This window comes from Otolemur garnettii, unplaced genomic scaffold (genome assembly GCF_000181295.1).
Source record: "Otolemur garnettii isolate 467f Iridium unplaced genomic scaffold, OtoGar3 scaffold00098, whole genome shotgun sequence".
Taxonomy (NCBI): Eukaryota; Metazoa; Chordata; class Mammalia; order Primates; family Galagidae; genus Otolemur; species Otolemur garnettii.
Window position 1 is genome coordinate 1,492,441 of NW_003852493.1, and position 17,045 is coordinate 1,509,485.

At 35.5% G+C, this 17,045-nt stretch overlaps 1 protein-coding gene across 1 annotated transcript in view; it reads left to right on the top strand.

Annotated features, from left to right (window-relative positions):
- GALNT13 (polypeptide N-acetylgalactosaminyltransferase 13) overlaps positions 1-17,045 on the top strand; it is a 520,150-nt gene that overhangs the window by 24,980 nt on the left and 478,125 nt on the right. Inside the window, exon 2 of the mRNA XM_003795944.2 lies at positions 4,903-4,973. The gene's annotated coding sequence lies outside the window, so the exon portion shown is untranslated. The remainder of the gene's footprint in view (positions 1-4,902; positions 4,974-17,045) is intronic.

Genomic DNA, 17,045 nt, shown 5'->3' on the forward strand with positions numbered 1-17,045 from the left:
ACTTTGTGATGTGGGCTATTTTCACTGGGGTTGGGTGATATCTCAGGGTGGTTTTAATTTGCATTTCTCTGATGATCAGGGTTGTGAGCATTTTTTCAAATGTTTGTTAGCCATTCTTCTGTCTTCATCAGAGAAGATTCTGTTCATATCTCTTGCCCAGTGGTAGATGGGATTCTTTGCTCATTTTTTGTTGATTAATTTGAGCTCTCTATAGATTCTGGTTATCGACCTTTTGTCAGATTCATAGACTGAAAATATCTTTTCCCATTCTGAAGGTTGTTTTTATTGCTTAGACTTCCTTTTATGTAGAACATTTCCTGAGTCTTTATTTATCTTGATATTTGAAGAGTTTAGGCTAGGTATTGTACAGTATCTTCAGGTTGGCTTTACCCAATGTTTCCTAATGATTAATTTCCTAATGATTAACCCTTTTTGGCAGGCATACCACAGTAGGCACGTGTCCTTCTCCAGTACAGCACACTTGGAGGCACAATGTGTGTCTTTATACTATTACTGATGATGTTGTCTTTGATCAGTTCATTAAGGTGGTTTTTGCCCAGTTTCTCTATTGCTACTTACTATTTTCCTCATTGTAATTAAGTAATTTGTGGGAAAGTACTTTCAGAATTTGGAAATATCTTGTCATCACATTTTCACCCATGAGTGCTGATCTGTTGGTGTTTTCTTGGCTAAATCAGTTAAACTATAATGTTTGCTAGATGATGATTTTCCAACTTCATCAATCTATCTATTTTTTTTTTTTTTTTTTTTTTTTTTTTGGCCAGGGCTGGATTTGAACTGGCCACTTCTGGCATATGGGGCTCGTGCCCCATTCCTTTGAGCCACAGGCACTGCCCACCATCTATTTTTTTTTTTTTTAAGCAGCATTTTACTCAAAGGAAGACTTTTCTTAATTTTATATTACATGCATCTCTTTATTTATATTAAATTTTTGCAATGATTTTTAATGCTTTATAATAATTATTTATTTTTATCTCTTAAGTATCCAAGATTTGGCCTCTGGAAGCTGGGATCTGTGTCCTGTTAATGTGTTCCCATCATTTTTATTTTATTTATTTATTTATTTATTTATTTTTTCTTTTGAAAATAATTTAATTAATGATCTTTAAAATTTTTCATGGCACACTTAAGATCCTCTCACAGCACACTGGTGTGCCATGCACACTGGTTGAAAATTACCGACCTAGAGGTTCAGCACTTCCCATTGCCCCTCAGCTAAGGCTAGAACCAGACCCTCTGCTTCCTTTTAGTCTACAAAATAGCCTTTTGTAGACTTTGCTGTTGATGAGATTTTACATGGCATTGTCTAAACTGGGCTGAGGCCACATGTGGCCTTCAAGGTCCTTAAGTGCTGCCTTTGGACTGAATCCAAATTTTACAGAACAAATCCTTTTATTTTTATTAATATAGTTTTGTTCATCTTTTATGTTTTTATTTTATTTTTAAAATACAAAAATATCGGTGGCTCAGTGAGTAGGGCACCAGCCCCATATACCAAGGGTGGAGGGTTTGAACCCAACCCTGGCCAAACTGCAACAAAAAAATAGCCGGGCATTGTGGTAGCACCTATAGTTCCAGCTACTTGGGAGGCTGAGGCAAGAGAATCGCCTAAGCCTAAGAGCTGGAGGATGCTGTGAGCTGTGATGCCAAGGCACTGTACTGAGGGTGATAAAATACCAAAGAATAAATTAAGTTTCAAGGTAATAAACCTTGCTGATTGACCGGCACAGTTAGAGCATTAGTAAGTCATAAGGACTAAATTGACAGCTGCTACATTCATGATTTAGTTCTTTTTTTTTTTTTTTTATTAAATCGTAACAGTGTACATTAATACTATCATGGGGTACAGTGTACTGTTCCTGTACACAATTTGAAATACTTTCATCCAACTGGTTAGCATAGCCTTCATGTCTTTTTCTTAGTTAATGTGTTAAGACATTTATATTCTACATTTAGAGAGATTCACATGTACCCTTAGAGGACCAATCATAGGCGTGATCCCACCAATCACCCTCCCTCCACCCATCCTCCCCCCCCATCATTTTTAAATGCCTTACTTGTTCCTTCCTGCAGAAAACATGTGGTTGCCACAAATTTCATAAGTTTCCTCTCTGCATACGTGCTCTAGGCCAGGATAGTTTTTCAATATTTTTATAGTTTGAGTGGACTTCTTATAAGTAATTTTTAGTGTCACTCTTAGAATGTTTATTTTCCTTTCTTTCCCACAGTTCTTTATTTTTTATTTTTTGCCTAGATCTCTGTAATTTATACAATGAGAGCTTGAAAGGTAGATCTGTTAGAAATTTGTGTTTAATTTTCTGTTTACAGGTAATTTGACATTTTTGTTATTCTCCAACTTCCAGTTATACTGAAGGCCTAGAATTTGTATGTTTTTATTTATTTTTACTGGCTAGTTTTATTTTATTTTATTTTTTTTGCACAATATATGGATGGTGTCAAATTTGGGTAGCTTCTTTATTTATTTATTTTTTATTATTATTATTTTCAATTTTGGGTAGCTTCTGTTATCAGAGATGCCCAGTGTTAGATTTAGGTAACATCTCTTATCAGAGATACCCAGAATTCCAGGTCCATCCTTTTAAGCATTCCTCAAAAATGTGATATTTCAAGATATTTGTAATATGCCATTGTTTAACCAAAATTTTAGGTTGCATTATTTCTACTTCAGTGGTTAATCAATGTTCTCTTAATCCAGTTTATTTAATTAAATTGAAGATTCATGTTCATCATTATAATTATTATATTATCTATTTATTAGTTTAGGAAATATCCCTCTGAAAATCGTATCCATGGTAAAGGTAACATCATTATTTAAAATCATGTATTCTTTTGATGATGTACCACTTGTGTATATAATTTTTTCCCTTGGCTTTAGAAATTTTAAATATATATTTAAATGAATGGAAATTTAAATCCGCGGAGTTTTAAAATAGCGTAAGTAATTTATAGCACCTGATTATTGGAATCTTGTGAAATATTTGATTATAAGCAGTTGCTTCAGTTGAGGAAATGAGCTTTTTGTGCTCAAGAAAGGAAAATCTTTCCTTCAGTTTTTAAGCAGAAAGATATGATGGCATGAGGTAGAAAATCAGGGCTAAGATCAGGTGCAAAACACTCCAGTGCTTGAAACTGGAAAAGTAGAAGATAGTTTGCAAACGTAGGTACCAGGTGAGTATAGAAAGCTGGTGCCATTTAAGAGGGGCCATCAGGTCTCTGATCCAGGTGGGAACTCAGAGCCCAGCATTGCAAAATCTTTGCTCTACCAGAGAAGCTAGTAATAAGAATTTTATGAGAAATCTTCTGCTATTGAATATTGTTTAATATTTTAAAAGCAATGATGTGTGTCAGCCATAATATGTCAGCAATTGAGATTTTTTTTGTTTTTTGGCTCTAATTTGCAACTTTTGATCTGGATCCAGTTTAGAGACTAGCAGATGTTACAGTAAGAGGAAACCCAGGTCAGACGAGCTGTGTCAAATTGGGCAAGTCAAATAATTAGCATTAACCTTACTCCTCTGTCTATGAGAAAGAATAAGCTGAAGTATGAAGAAGTAGACACATCAGCTAATTGTTATAACTTTATAAATACAATAAAATTATATGTGAAAATGAATTTGTGTCTGCTATTAATTTCTATGTTGGAACTTAATACATAGTTTGTTAGAACTTTATTTATTTCTGTCATTAAACTAAAACTTGCTAATTCTATCTGGTTTTTCTGGTTTGAGATGCTCCGTGTTGAACACTGGTGGAATCATGCTTTTATGGTCAAGGTGGAGGCTGGTGCCTTCCTAGTGCCTTTCACACACTATTTGCATGTTCTGAATCTCCTTCCAGATGGTTTTGGTGAACATAAAAGCACATCTCCTGTATCACTAAACTTCTATTTCTGTTTAATACTGTAAAGACTCCAGTTTCTTTGGACAGAAATTCTGTTGGACACTGAGAAGTAATATTTCTCTAAAGATCTTGCTACTTAGGGAGATTTTTATTTCCTTGGTCTATGGAGTGCCTAATCTGTCTGAAACAATACACTGTGCTTTGAAAGGTTAGGTATAATTTTCATTAGGTTGCATTTTATTTTGTTTCTTTTGGATAGTTCTTTTATAAAAAAGAGTAGTCAGCATAAAATATATTTACATTGAAATATTTAGAGCTTGAATTAATGTGGTCTTCTAAAATGCCCCCCTCTAAAACAAATTAATTAAAAAAATCCCACTTAAATCACTTCCCCCTTATAATCACACTGTCTCTCTGGAAAACAGAGAATGCATCTGTTTGTCCATTTTCCTGAGTTGTGCAAACCCCATGGTTGACTTTTTCCCAGTGCGTGCTTTCAGGTGTAATTGAAATCCGGTGACCAAGTGAATTGGTGCAATTCTCTGGAAAAAGCAAGCAAAATTATTTTCTAACTCAGTGATCCTCATACAGTGATCTTTATATATCAAAGTATATTTAAAAAATTTGAATTATTTGAATAATCATCTCAAATTTACTCCTAAATTTACTTAGGAACATCTCACATTTTTAAATTTCTTTTATGCCGTTCTGCCAGTATTCTAGGGGGCGGTGGGGAGCAGTGTGTTTCTTGCATAAAATTCTGAAGCCAATGTGCAGACAGTTCCTACCTTTCATTTAAAAGTGTCTTTCTTTCTTTACTGATTTTGAACATTTGCATGTAGTCAGGAGTATTTCTGTTCATCAGCCTGTTCTACTTTGCTAGATGTATAATCTGTATTATGAAAAATCTATTTCGGTATGTTAAAGTATATAGAGGTTAAATGTGTGTTGGTCTGGATCTGTTTTTCTGTGACCTTGACAAATTGCTTACTCTTTTGGATTTTTTTTCTTCCTCTGCAGATGCATTTTGTGGAAGCATTTTGAGAATGAATGTTTGTGTATCATTTTGAAATTGCCAAGTGCCACATACAGTAAGTAATATATATTTTTATTTTTCTACCCAATTGCAATCATGAGAAATGAATTCGGGAGACAGTCAGGAAAGAACACATTTCTATTTTCAGTCTTTGATAGTTGTGAATATTAAAAAGTGGATACAAAAGATTAAAAATGATGAGCTATTTGCTAGTCTGAATGAAGTTATGTAATTTAATATTTCTAATGAGTGATTTTACTTTTGTTCAATATTACCCACACATAACATTTCTCACTGATTATTTCAGTGAGATTTTTTTTCCCTCTTAGACTTAAATTGAAAGAATAAAGGAAATATTAGTGATATTTGCCTGTGTTGATATGCAAAATTTAAAATGCAGTGTTGAATTAACATGTGTTAGGATTTTCTGTTGTGTCAGGCACTTACAAAAGCATCTCCTTATAATACTTCCCCAACTCTTTTAAGATCGTTATTTTTATCCTATTTTATAAATGAGAAAAATAAGACCCCAAAAGTTTTAGTATCTTGCTCAATATCTCTCCAAAGTGATTAACCTAGGCTTTGGGTGTAAGACTTTCCTACAGTACTGCCTCCACCAGTCACTTAGAATTAAGTTAGATGACTTGAAATTAAGAGCTTAAATATTTAAGAGTTCAAAGACTTTCTGGTTCTTTCTTCTGGATTTTGCTTCTGCTTAAGCCTTGTCTGGCTTAAGGACTGAAAACAATGTTGCAGATTATTTTTGTTATTGTCTATCTTATTGTTTTTATTTTAAATAATGTGTTCTAATTCCTGACTTGGACCGACTTGAACTATGAGAAAATAAGTAAAACTGTAGACTCCTGAATGAGAGTTTGTGAATCCACTTGCATTTTAAAGTTTTCCAAAAGTCTTCTTTTATTCATTGCAACACATGATTAAATGTCATCTTATTACGTTAAAGTTGGAAGGGTCCTAGCACTCATATGCTCAACTGCTTCGTTTAATAAACTGGGAAAGATAAGGAGCACGTTCAAAAATAGAATTTCCAAAACATGGAGAAGAAATGATGGCAGAACTGATAACATGTACTTTGTCTCCTGATGTAGAAAGTGGTGGTGGATGATGAATCCAGACTCAAGATTTAGAACACCCAATGTAAAATTGTATATTTATGACTTGCTATTTGTATGATATTGAGCAAAATGTTTAATATCTCTTTAAAATGAATGTACGATTAGGAACTACCTCATTCATCTATGTGGAGTGGATAATCACATGTAAAGTACAGCGCAGTTCCACCTACATGGTAAATACTCAATACATGTTAGTGGTTATTATATAGGAAGTGATTTACTTGCATATTTAAGTATGTTTATCAAGCATTATAATCTTGTAATCAAGCCATGTAAAGTAAACATATAAAGAATTCAGTGAGTACTGGTGAATGACATGCTCAGAAAGAAAGTAAACTTCAGCTATCTTTATAAATAGAGAACGAGATGCTTTTGTAACAGTGAAAGTGTGTGTGAGCTTTATGAGAGAAGGGGGGGAGCAATTGTGAAGTGCTTGCAGAGTCTGAAATACTTGAAGCAGACATGGAAAACTTGTAAAAACAAATAAAGAAAACAGTTAAATGGTAGAACTATCAGATAATTTGGAGGAACGAGCTTAATGCTCTGTCAAGCAAGTGCAGGAAACTGAAGAACTGTGGGCAAGAAAACATTACCAAGTATCCACTCAATCCCTTGCACTTTAATCTAAGCAGTAACATTGTGAATCAGACATGTTGTATCCTCATTTTTCATAGTAGGAAATGTAAATGTATCATTCATGGAAAGGAAGCTGGAAGCCTGCCTATCTAATTCTAAAGCTTCATTATCTTTTTAACCTGGGTGTTAAGCACTGAGATTCTGTGTCTGATCTCACTATTTTTTTTTTTCTGCATTAAAACACTATTTCCAAACCTCAGACCATACATAAGAAGGCCTTAGCAAATGAATATTTTATAACTGAATTTCAAATAAAAGAAATAAAAAAAATTGATTTATATTTTCAATGGGACCACCTAGCAATCCAGAATAAATTGCCCTTAAAAAAATGCTGTTTGATTAGAGAACACTTGAAAAGTTAAAAAAAAAAAAGAAAAGAAAAGCTCCTTTCTGAATGGTGGAGATGGTATCTTATGCTTCTGTTAAGACTTTCGGGATTTTAAGTGGCTGACCCCACTTTCCTTGCACTCCTTCGGCCACTTCATACAGTGTAGAGAAGTTTGGAATGAAGAGTTCCAAATAATAAAAGACCTAGCCAGTCTTTCCCCTCATTATCATCTTTAGGTGTGTGGTGTTCCTGGTGCCATCCTGCAACATACGGGCCACACTGACCCTTTCCCTTTTGGACTTTTTGTGACCTTCATCTTCTCTACTTTAGCCGCGGGTCCCAATCCCTTTGTTCTTCACTTTTTTTTGAGACAGATCCTCAAGCTGTGGCCCTCGGTAGAGTGCTGTGCCATCACAGCTCACAGCAACCTCCAACTCCTGGGCTTAGGCGATTCTCTTGCCTCAGCCTCTCGAGTAGCTGGGACTACAGGCGCCCGCCACAATGCCCGGCTATTTTTTGGTTGTAGTTGTCATTGTTGTTTGGCAAGCCCGGGCTGGATTTGAACCCGCCAGCTCTGGTGTATGTGGCTGGCGCCTTAGCTGTTTGAGCTACAGGCAGCGAGCCTGTTCTTCACTTCTTGAAACAAATTATCAGCAACATTTTGTCTGTGAGACATATATTAATGTTGCCAGTATTTAAAAGATTATTGCTCTAAAAATGAGTAAGTTAAGTCTTTCATGCTCCCATGTTACTCTTAGTTTTGAGAACGAGGGACTTATTAAATACTTCTACTCTTAATTTCCAGATTGGGTCTCTGCAAGACAAAGCTAGCGATTTTGTTTAGTTATTTTCATTTCACTAGGTTCAATTCATATTTACTGCATACTCTTAAATGTGAGAGGTACTGAGCTGGTAAATACTAGAACAAATGGGAAGGAAAGACAGAAGGTACTCTCAAGGAAACTTTGTTTTCAATCCGAGGAAATAAGATGTGCCCGGGCATAGATAAACCAGGGAGTATGGTAAGTCACATCATAAGAAGGGTATAAACTAAATAATTTCATAAGCCATTTCAAATAAGTTGAGAAATAATAAAAGGTATAAACGTGTGAAGAAAGAAAGCATTCAAGGAGATCTTAGAAAGGAAATAAAATTCCAAATTGCATCAGCCTAAGATTTTTTATGATGGAGATTACTTTTGGTTTATATCTGAATTCAGGTAGAAAATGTTAACAGAGTGGTTAAGAAACTGGCATACTAAAGTTTAGAAGTAAAGAGTGTACTTCACATTTATTGAAAGGCAAACTAATGAGTTTGGGGACAGAGTAAGTTTCTCATGTTGGACTCAAACTAGACCTCAATGACAAATAAGGTCCGTGACAGGCTGTGGGAAATACTGATAAACCATTCAAGAAATTTGAATTTAATTGGAGGGGGAGGAATTTTGTAAGGGCTTATCCTGTGGACAGAAAGTTTCATTTTTGAATATTAGTCTGTTGAATTCTTCAGAATGGAGTGCAATTGGGAAGACTTGGAGCAACATTAATTTTCAGGCAATTGTGGCAGTATGAGAATAAAAGAATGAGGGCAAGACCTGAGACCATAGCAGTGGGGAGAGACAGGAAGAGCAGGAGCATGTGAGATTTATTGGGAAGGAAATAGATTTAGGGAGTAATAATAATGTTAATAATAATAATAATAATTATCAGGATAATGATAATTAATGCATGTGTAGGATTTATTAAGTACAGGCTTGTTTTCAGTGTGAAAGACTAATGTCATCCCCATTTTACCCAAGAGGAAACTGATGCAAACATTAGTTAAGCAAATTGTCCAAAGTCACTTAAGTGAAAAGTAACAGGGCTGATATCTGAGCCCATTGAGTCAAGCTCCAGAATCTCTGCAGTTGACTATGGTATCATCATTCCTCTAAAAAGCTGCTGAGATTTCCAGGTTGATGGAATTAGACAATGGTGTTACCAATAATCAGAAAAACATTTTTTTTCCCTTTCCAAAAATTTCCCCCTTCTTTAGATAAGTCTTTGGGTACTTTAGAGAGAAAAATCTCCTTATGGCTAGTGATGAATCTCTTATATACAGTCACTTGTATGCTGGGCAGCAGAAACAGGAAGTAAATTTTATGATATTACTCAATTATAAATTAGAATAGTAAACATGCCATCTTAATGCAATTCTTCTTCCTTCCTTAGCAGAGTTTAAAAATGAAACAAAGACAGAGTAGTAAATTGAAGATTTAATACCTTTGGTTCATGGAAGAACAATAATTTAGACTTAGTTTACCTATCATTCTAAACAATAATTTTGACAAGGGGGAAAATAACTCTCTCTCTCTCTCTTACGCCTATCTTGGAGTAGCAGCATAATCTACTGTTTAAAATCATAGCTCCAGAACCATTCTGCTACATTTCTTTAGAGTCCTTACTGAGGCCTCTTTAGCTGTGTGATTTTGTGTCCATTATTTAAGTTCTGGGTGCCCGTCTCTTCACCTTTGAAATGTGATTGTAATAGTACTATATCTTCTGAATATTGTAAAGGTTAAATAGATAATGCACTTATAATAGCTCTTGAGACCCAGTAAACGTTCAATAAATGTTAGTTATATTCATTAAATTTTATCTCTTCTGTAAGTTTTTAATTTATCAGTTTTAAATTATAAAATTATTACCATTTATGCTTTCCATGAATTCTTATGCATTAAGGTCACAAAGCAATGAATTTTGGATGCAAATGTCCATCTTTCACTCATTTTTTTTTTGTGGTTCACTAATTTTCACTGCTATGTAGTATTCCATTATATAAAACTAGTGCAGTTATTCATTATATTGTTGATGGACATTTGTGCTATTTCTAGGTTTGAGCCATTATGAAAAATGTCATACACATGCTTTTAAATATTTTTTGCTACAAATGCACATGCGTTTTTGTTGCTCATGTACCTAGCAATGGGATTTTTGGGTTATATTCCATGTAAATCTTCAATTATAAATGATATTGTCAGTTTTCCAAAATAGTTACACTAGTTACAGACAAATCCATAGTGTATGATATTCCCACTGTGTCATCTTTAACAAAGCTTAGTATAACCATTCCTTTTAATTTTTGCCATTCTGGTGATGGTTTTGTTTACATGTTCATGTTCAATGTTGATTATGTTGGTTTAATCACTGTATGTACAGTATTGCCTATCAATTGCCTGTTTTCTGATGCCTTGCCTATTTTTCTATTGAATTTTAATTGTTAATATGCAGAAGTGAGTTGTAATTAGATTAAGAGCTTCTTGTAAATTAATTATGCTGCAAATATCTTCTCCCTTTCTATGATTTGGTTTTTCAATTTCCTGATTTTTTTTGATGTTCCTAATTTTAATCATTCTTTTGCCTCTTGAAGTTTATTTAAAATTTCATTTGATTTCTTTTTTTGTGTGTGAATGATTTAAGGTAGAAGTCAAGTTTTATTTTTTTCCTAAATGGATATTCAGATGTTCTAGAACCATAATAAAAATTATCTCCTGCTACTAAGAGTAATATTACCCACTACTCTTTACTACTCTATTCAACCTTCAACCAAATTTCCATACATGTCTTGATCTTTTGGGGGCCAACTATTCTATTTAACTGGTTTACTAGTCTCCTCTGACTACATGTAACACTAATTTAACTGTGATAGCTCTTTAATTATCTATCTATCTATTAAAACAAATTCTTCCACCATGGTTGCATTCAAGCACATCTTGACTACTTTCTTTCACATGAGTTTTAGAATTACTTCTTTAAGTATAACAAAAAAAGATGAGATTTTAGTTGTGATATCAAAAAGTTGTGATATGGGAAGTTGTGATATCGTATCAGCCCATCTGATAACCAAGAAGGTTGCTAAATGGCTAATGGGTGGGTAGGTAGTGTAGACAGAGTGGATACATTGGACAAAGGGATATAACTAAGGTCCTGGGCAGACGGAACAGAATATGTCAAGGTTTCATTACAATACTCAGAACCGCAGCAATTAAAACTTGCATTTTCTTTTTTATTTTAGGCATTTTCCATTTAATATTTTCAGCTCATGGTTGACCATGGGTAATGGGAAACTACAGAATGTGAAACCACAGAAAGGGATGACTACAATACAATACCTCACTTACTTTAGTCTTTTTCAGTTTCTCTCAATCACGTTTTATGTTTTTCTGCAAAGAGATTTTGTGTATTTTGGTTAAGTTGTACCTAGAAATCTTGTGCAGTTTAATATTAGATGTATTATATATTTAAGAAATTTTTATTTTCTTTTTATTCCTTGTATAAAAATACACTTTTTATATTGAGTTGGCATACAGTAGAATGTAAACTCACATATTAATTCCAAAAAAATTTTTAGTAGGTTCTTTGAATTTTATGCATAAAGATTCATGCTATCTCTGAACAGAGATAATATCATGTGATTCTTTTAAAACTTTATACTTTTATTTCATTTGCCTCATCTTACTGATTTGTCTGGAATATCCAGAACAAAGCTGAACGAAAGTGAAAAGGGTGGACATTCTCAAATCAAAGGGAAAACTCAACATTTTACGACTAGGATTGATGTTTACTGTAATTGTTTTGTAAATAGTGCATACTGCATTGAGAGCGGTTATTTTTAATCTGATTTTATTGGGATTCTTAATCACAGGTGCTTTTGTATTTTCATCAAATGTTTCTGCATCTGTTGAGATTATCAAATGATTTTTCCTTTTACTTTGTTAATCTGGCGATTTATATTGAATTTTTTTCCCCCACAAGCTTCTTTGCTTAATGTGCAACCTGAGGTGCCAGGGAACTTTTTCTGTGTTTCCATGCAGCCATTTCAGTGTCTCTTACATGCTTACAGAAGGGAGGAGCCCCCTTATTACATTCCTGGATCTCCCAGTGCTGAAGTGCTGCTGTTCGTAAGGACAGTATTCCTGATGAGAACAGGAGGGTTCTTAGTTCCTTTTCTCCAGCCTGTATCTTAGACATGGCCTGTGTACCTGGACCTTAGGTATATGGCTTTTCAGCATTACTGCTCATTGCTCCCATGGTGCTCACACTCCTTGAATCTGTGGGGTTCTTTGGTAGGAGACAGTGTCCTGCTCTTCCCCTAGTCATAGAAGATCTCTGTTTTGAGTCAGTGTGGGGTTCTGCATGCAAAAAAAGTTGCCTGCCCTTCTGGCCAGGGCCAATGACCTTTGCTTTTGTTACTTCTCCAGAAACTATGGATCTTTTACAAGGTCTTAGAGGATGAGGGTTTGATCCTAGATGGCTAAGTTTGGATTTGTATTAGAGGTGGATCTGGGGAATTGGGAAGGATTTTGTGCCTTTGTGCTACCAAAGAGCTCACTCTGCATTCTGCACTGGCCTCAGTCTGTATTTTTAATGCAGCTTATGAGTGAAAGCATACCCTTTCGATCATGAGAGATCATGAGTGTCTATCCTGCTGTTGGGCCATTCTGACCCTCGAGTACCTGTTATAATTTTAGCTGTTTTCTTCTTACCCACTTTAATGGTGACCACCTATTCCTCATGGTCTGTCAAAGGTGCAATGCCTTAAAGCCCTGTTTCTCCTCACAGTGGCTCTCACCTTTGAAATTTAGTCCATCTCTTTCCTTGAAAACCCCAGCTATCTGCCTAAAGGGAGCCTGGTCACTGGTATTATAAGGTGGGATTCTAACTCCTAGTCAAGAGACATCTGGTCTCCTTGTGCTGTTCTGTTCCACCATCTTAGCCATGTGACTTCACCCTCAAATGTTTTCCAGTAGTTTAAGATGACTACTGGAGCCCTGCCATCACATTTGTTTTCTTTAAAGGCAAGAATGAAAAACAAAACAAACAAAAACAAAACTAAAAAAATCAATGACAAGGGGGCATGCATGCTACCAGTTGATTTTGTCCTCCCCAGAAGTTTCCTCAAAGCTCTATCCAATATTTTCTGTTTAACTATCATTATCCTTATAGTTGCCAAAGATGCTTCTGTGTGTAGTGTTGTTGCAGCTGCACTCACAACTGGTCAGTTGGATACCTCACAAGGATGAAGGTGAAGATAGGTATTGAGTGAGCTCTTACCAGTGGGTTCACAACAAGAGGACATGGATTACATTTGGGTGGTCTGATTCCTGAGACTGAGTACACAGGTTCTAGCATCACACAGAACAGGGTTCTGATCTCAGTTCAGCCAATTACTAGCTATGTGATCTTGAACAAAGTTCTCATTTGGTTCTACCTTCCTTGCTCTGAAAGGGTATGATGATAACTTTTTTTATGTGTGGCAGAGTCTCAATTTGTCACCCTCAATAGAGTGCCATGCCATCAGAGCTCACACCAACCTCAAACTCTTGGGCTCAAGTGATCTTCTTGCCTCAGCCTCCTGAGTAGCTGGGACTACAGGTGCCTGCCACAATGCCTGATTATTTTTAGAGACAGGTTCTTGCTCTTGCTCAGGCTGGTCTTGAACTTGTGTGCTCGAAGTGTCCATCTGCCTCTGCCTCCCAGAGTGTTAGGGTCACAGGGGTGAGCCCTGAGGCCTGGCTTAATAACTGTCTTTTAAAAACTGTCCTTGTTCCATGCTTAGCTCTTCCGAGTACCCAATAGGGAAAGTGCAGACAGTACTCTCACACTCTGGTATGGAGATTATAAGAAAGTTTAAAAACTAAAACACAATACATAAAGCTATCAAGGACCTCTGTTTTGAAGTTGTGTTAGATTTTGCCAATTTTCTTGTTTACATCATGATACAGGAATTTCTGGCAGGTGGGGGTCCAGTGTACCCACAGTGGTAAGATAAGCAAGGCACACCCTATGACTTTGTATATACAGTGTTTCATTGAAGTAAATTTCCAGCGATAATCTTTCTTTATATTCTGCTTATGACCCACTGAGGCTGAAATAAATGGAAAATCACATTTTCCGTGTGTGACTGGTAGTGCTGTCTGCTCTCTTGGATTTGCCCATATGAACGGACAGTTAAGGCTCTCTTTCTATAAATAGAAAGTTATTAGTAAAAGCATGGTCGCCATATGGCAAAATAGTCTCTGCTCTTAAACTGATTAAATATGTTCTGTCATGAAAATATAAAGATTATTTTTGTTCTAGGACTAACATACACCAAGTTGTATATGTGCATAAATATTTATTTATATTGTCACCATCTTCAAAAATTCTTGAATTGAATATACCATATGTATATTAAAGAGTGCAAAATGCATTAATACTGAGTATACAAATGAATAAATTTTTATGTATATGGTATATCTGTGTTATTTCTACCCACATCAAAATATAGATCATTTTCTGTTTCCAGGAAGTTTCTCCTTTATCTTTTCCCCAAGAATGATCTCTCTGTTTTTAAGGGTTTTTTTTAATTTTGGCTGTATAATAATGAACTTCTAAAATAGTATGAAATATCTTGAAGGGTAATTTCCATCTTTTAAAATGTTCTAAAAGTATTAATAATTATGACAAAAACCCAAACACCTCTTAACAATACTGGGAAATGCAATAGAATACAAAAATAATGTTATAAATAATAAACTTAGTTACACGTTCATTGAAATGAAACAGAATTGCAATAAAATTCTATCCAAATCTTCCACCTGTGAGCCAAAAAATAGAGCTACCACACAGGTTGGTGTGTATTCTATCGGTCATGTTGCCAGGCAACCTCAGACAGTATCAGAGACACCCAGTTGCGCCACAAAGTCAAACTAGAAGGTATCCTGGAAACAAAAGGGTCCAACTGAAAGAGACAGAGGGGAAAAAAGAGAGAGAAGAAGAAAATAAACTGTCGGTTCAGCAGTCACCCTTTTTAATCAGGACCACAAACAATACATTTTTCTAATTACATGCAGCTGGCTTAGAGTGAAATTATTTGGGTTTCTGTTCCCTTCTTTGTGTTTTTCTACTTTTCTGTGCCTACCTGTATGAGCGCAAAGGTTTGGCAAGTCGCATCATTGTATATTTTTATGAGAGAAGGATGTCACGAATCATTTTCAACATATCTGTACTCAAAATGTGTTAACTATGAGTTCATTGAGATTTTAATCCTACCGTGTTTTGATTCAGTCATGTTTTAAATAATTAATCTGAATTTTGATACACTTTGTTTAAGAAAATTTGGAAATACAACATAAAATATCTACCACCTGGCTGTAACCCTTTCTCAGAAGGTAGAAAGAAATGGAAAGGGAGGTGTGCCCAAGTCCTTCCAGATGAGCTTCAGAGGTGACGCACCTGAAACAGGGTGATCATTTACATGCAGTGTCGTCTGAGCCCTCTGCTCTGCCAAGCAACTCATGTGCTTTTCTGGATAAATATTTTTCTTCCATCCCCCATAGTTTTACATCAAACTTTTGCTACTCTCCTATAATCTCCCCCCACCATCACTCTTGTCTCTTCCTTCTCACCGAAGGGTAACACAGAGAATAAGGATCTGTGAGATAAGAACTAGAGGGCTCCTGCTAGCTACACCCCACGCCTGTTAGCATTTCCTCTGGTGACGTCTTTTCTTCTATAACCCACGGCCTTCACGCATGTTATGGACCTTGCACATGTGCATATTCTAAGAGCCTAATTCAAAGGATATTTTCTTTTTTCCTGCATGTTCCAATTTCTCTCTTTATCCTGATGAAACATGTCAAACTACCTTTCCCTTTAAAACAAAAGTGCTTATGTGCATAAATCCTCCCTTTATTCCAAGTCCATTTTTAGCTACACTACAACTCTTATCTCTGCTTACAGCTGAACATTTCCAAGACTTATCCATATTCTCTCTCATGGGCATTCACCCCTCAACATGCTGCTTGCTTTGCTTGACTTAACCACTCTTTCTATGGTCACTGAAGAGTTGTGTGACTATGCTCTATATGGAATATACTCTACCTACATTCTTACTGAGACAATTTCATCAATTTTCCTGGCTTCATTTAAAATGGACTTGCTGACTCAGTAGCCTTCTCTTCTCCTGAAATTCAATCCCTACACACATTTGCCTTCTGGGAAGCTTCATTTGTGTATCTTGTAAGAACCTCAAAATCAACAAAATCTACCAGTAAATTTGTGAACATCCACTTTTTTAAAATTAAATTTTTCTAAGCTTAATTAAAAAATAAATATATATAATACATAGTACTGGTGTACATGAAGGACAAAATATAAATAATGAACTAATACTTTTTGTTTTATTGTTTCAGGTTAATTGAACATACAAAGAATTAGGTTACAAGGTTTGTGTTTGTTAGATAAAGTCCATCTTATAATTGTGCCCTGTCCCCAAGAGGTGTGCCATGCATGCTAACATTATGCCATTTACGTGGGAACCCCCCAGTGCCCCATCCACCTTCCCTTTTCCCGCTTCCTTGTTCCCATGTCCCCACTGAATTCATTTCAATTTTTCTCTTATGTGGGTGTGTAATAGATCATCTACTGGCTTCATGTTAGAATCAAGTACATGATTCTTGCTTCTCCATTCTTATGATACTTTTCTAAGCAGAATGTATTCCAACTCCATCCAGGTTAATACCAAAGAGGTAAAGTCCCCATCTTTTTTACTGGCTGAATAATATTCCATGGTATACATATACCACAACTTGCTAATCTAATCTTGGCTTGGTGGACAAAGACATTCTTTGGGATGGAAAAGATATTTGCAGGGCATTAATCTGACAAAGGGTTGATAACTAGAATCCACAGACAGCTTAAATTAATAAACAAAAAAGAACAAAGAATCCCATCTACCACTGGGCAAGAGATATGAACACAAACTTCTCTGATGAAGACAGAAGAATGGCTAAAAACATTTGAAAAAATGCTCATTGTCTCTGATCATCAAGAGAAATGCAAATCAAAACCACCCTGAGATATCACCTGACTCCAGTGAGAATAGCCCACAACATAAACTAATATTCTTAACAATATGCCAGCACCAAACATTTTAATCTTGATCAGGCCTTTGGTTTTATGTTATCACTAGAATTACTGGATTATAAACTCTGTGAGGCAAGGTG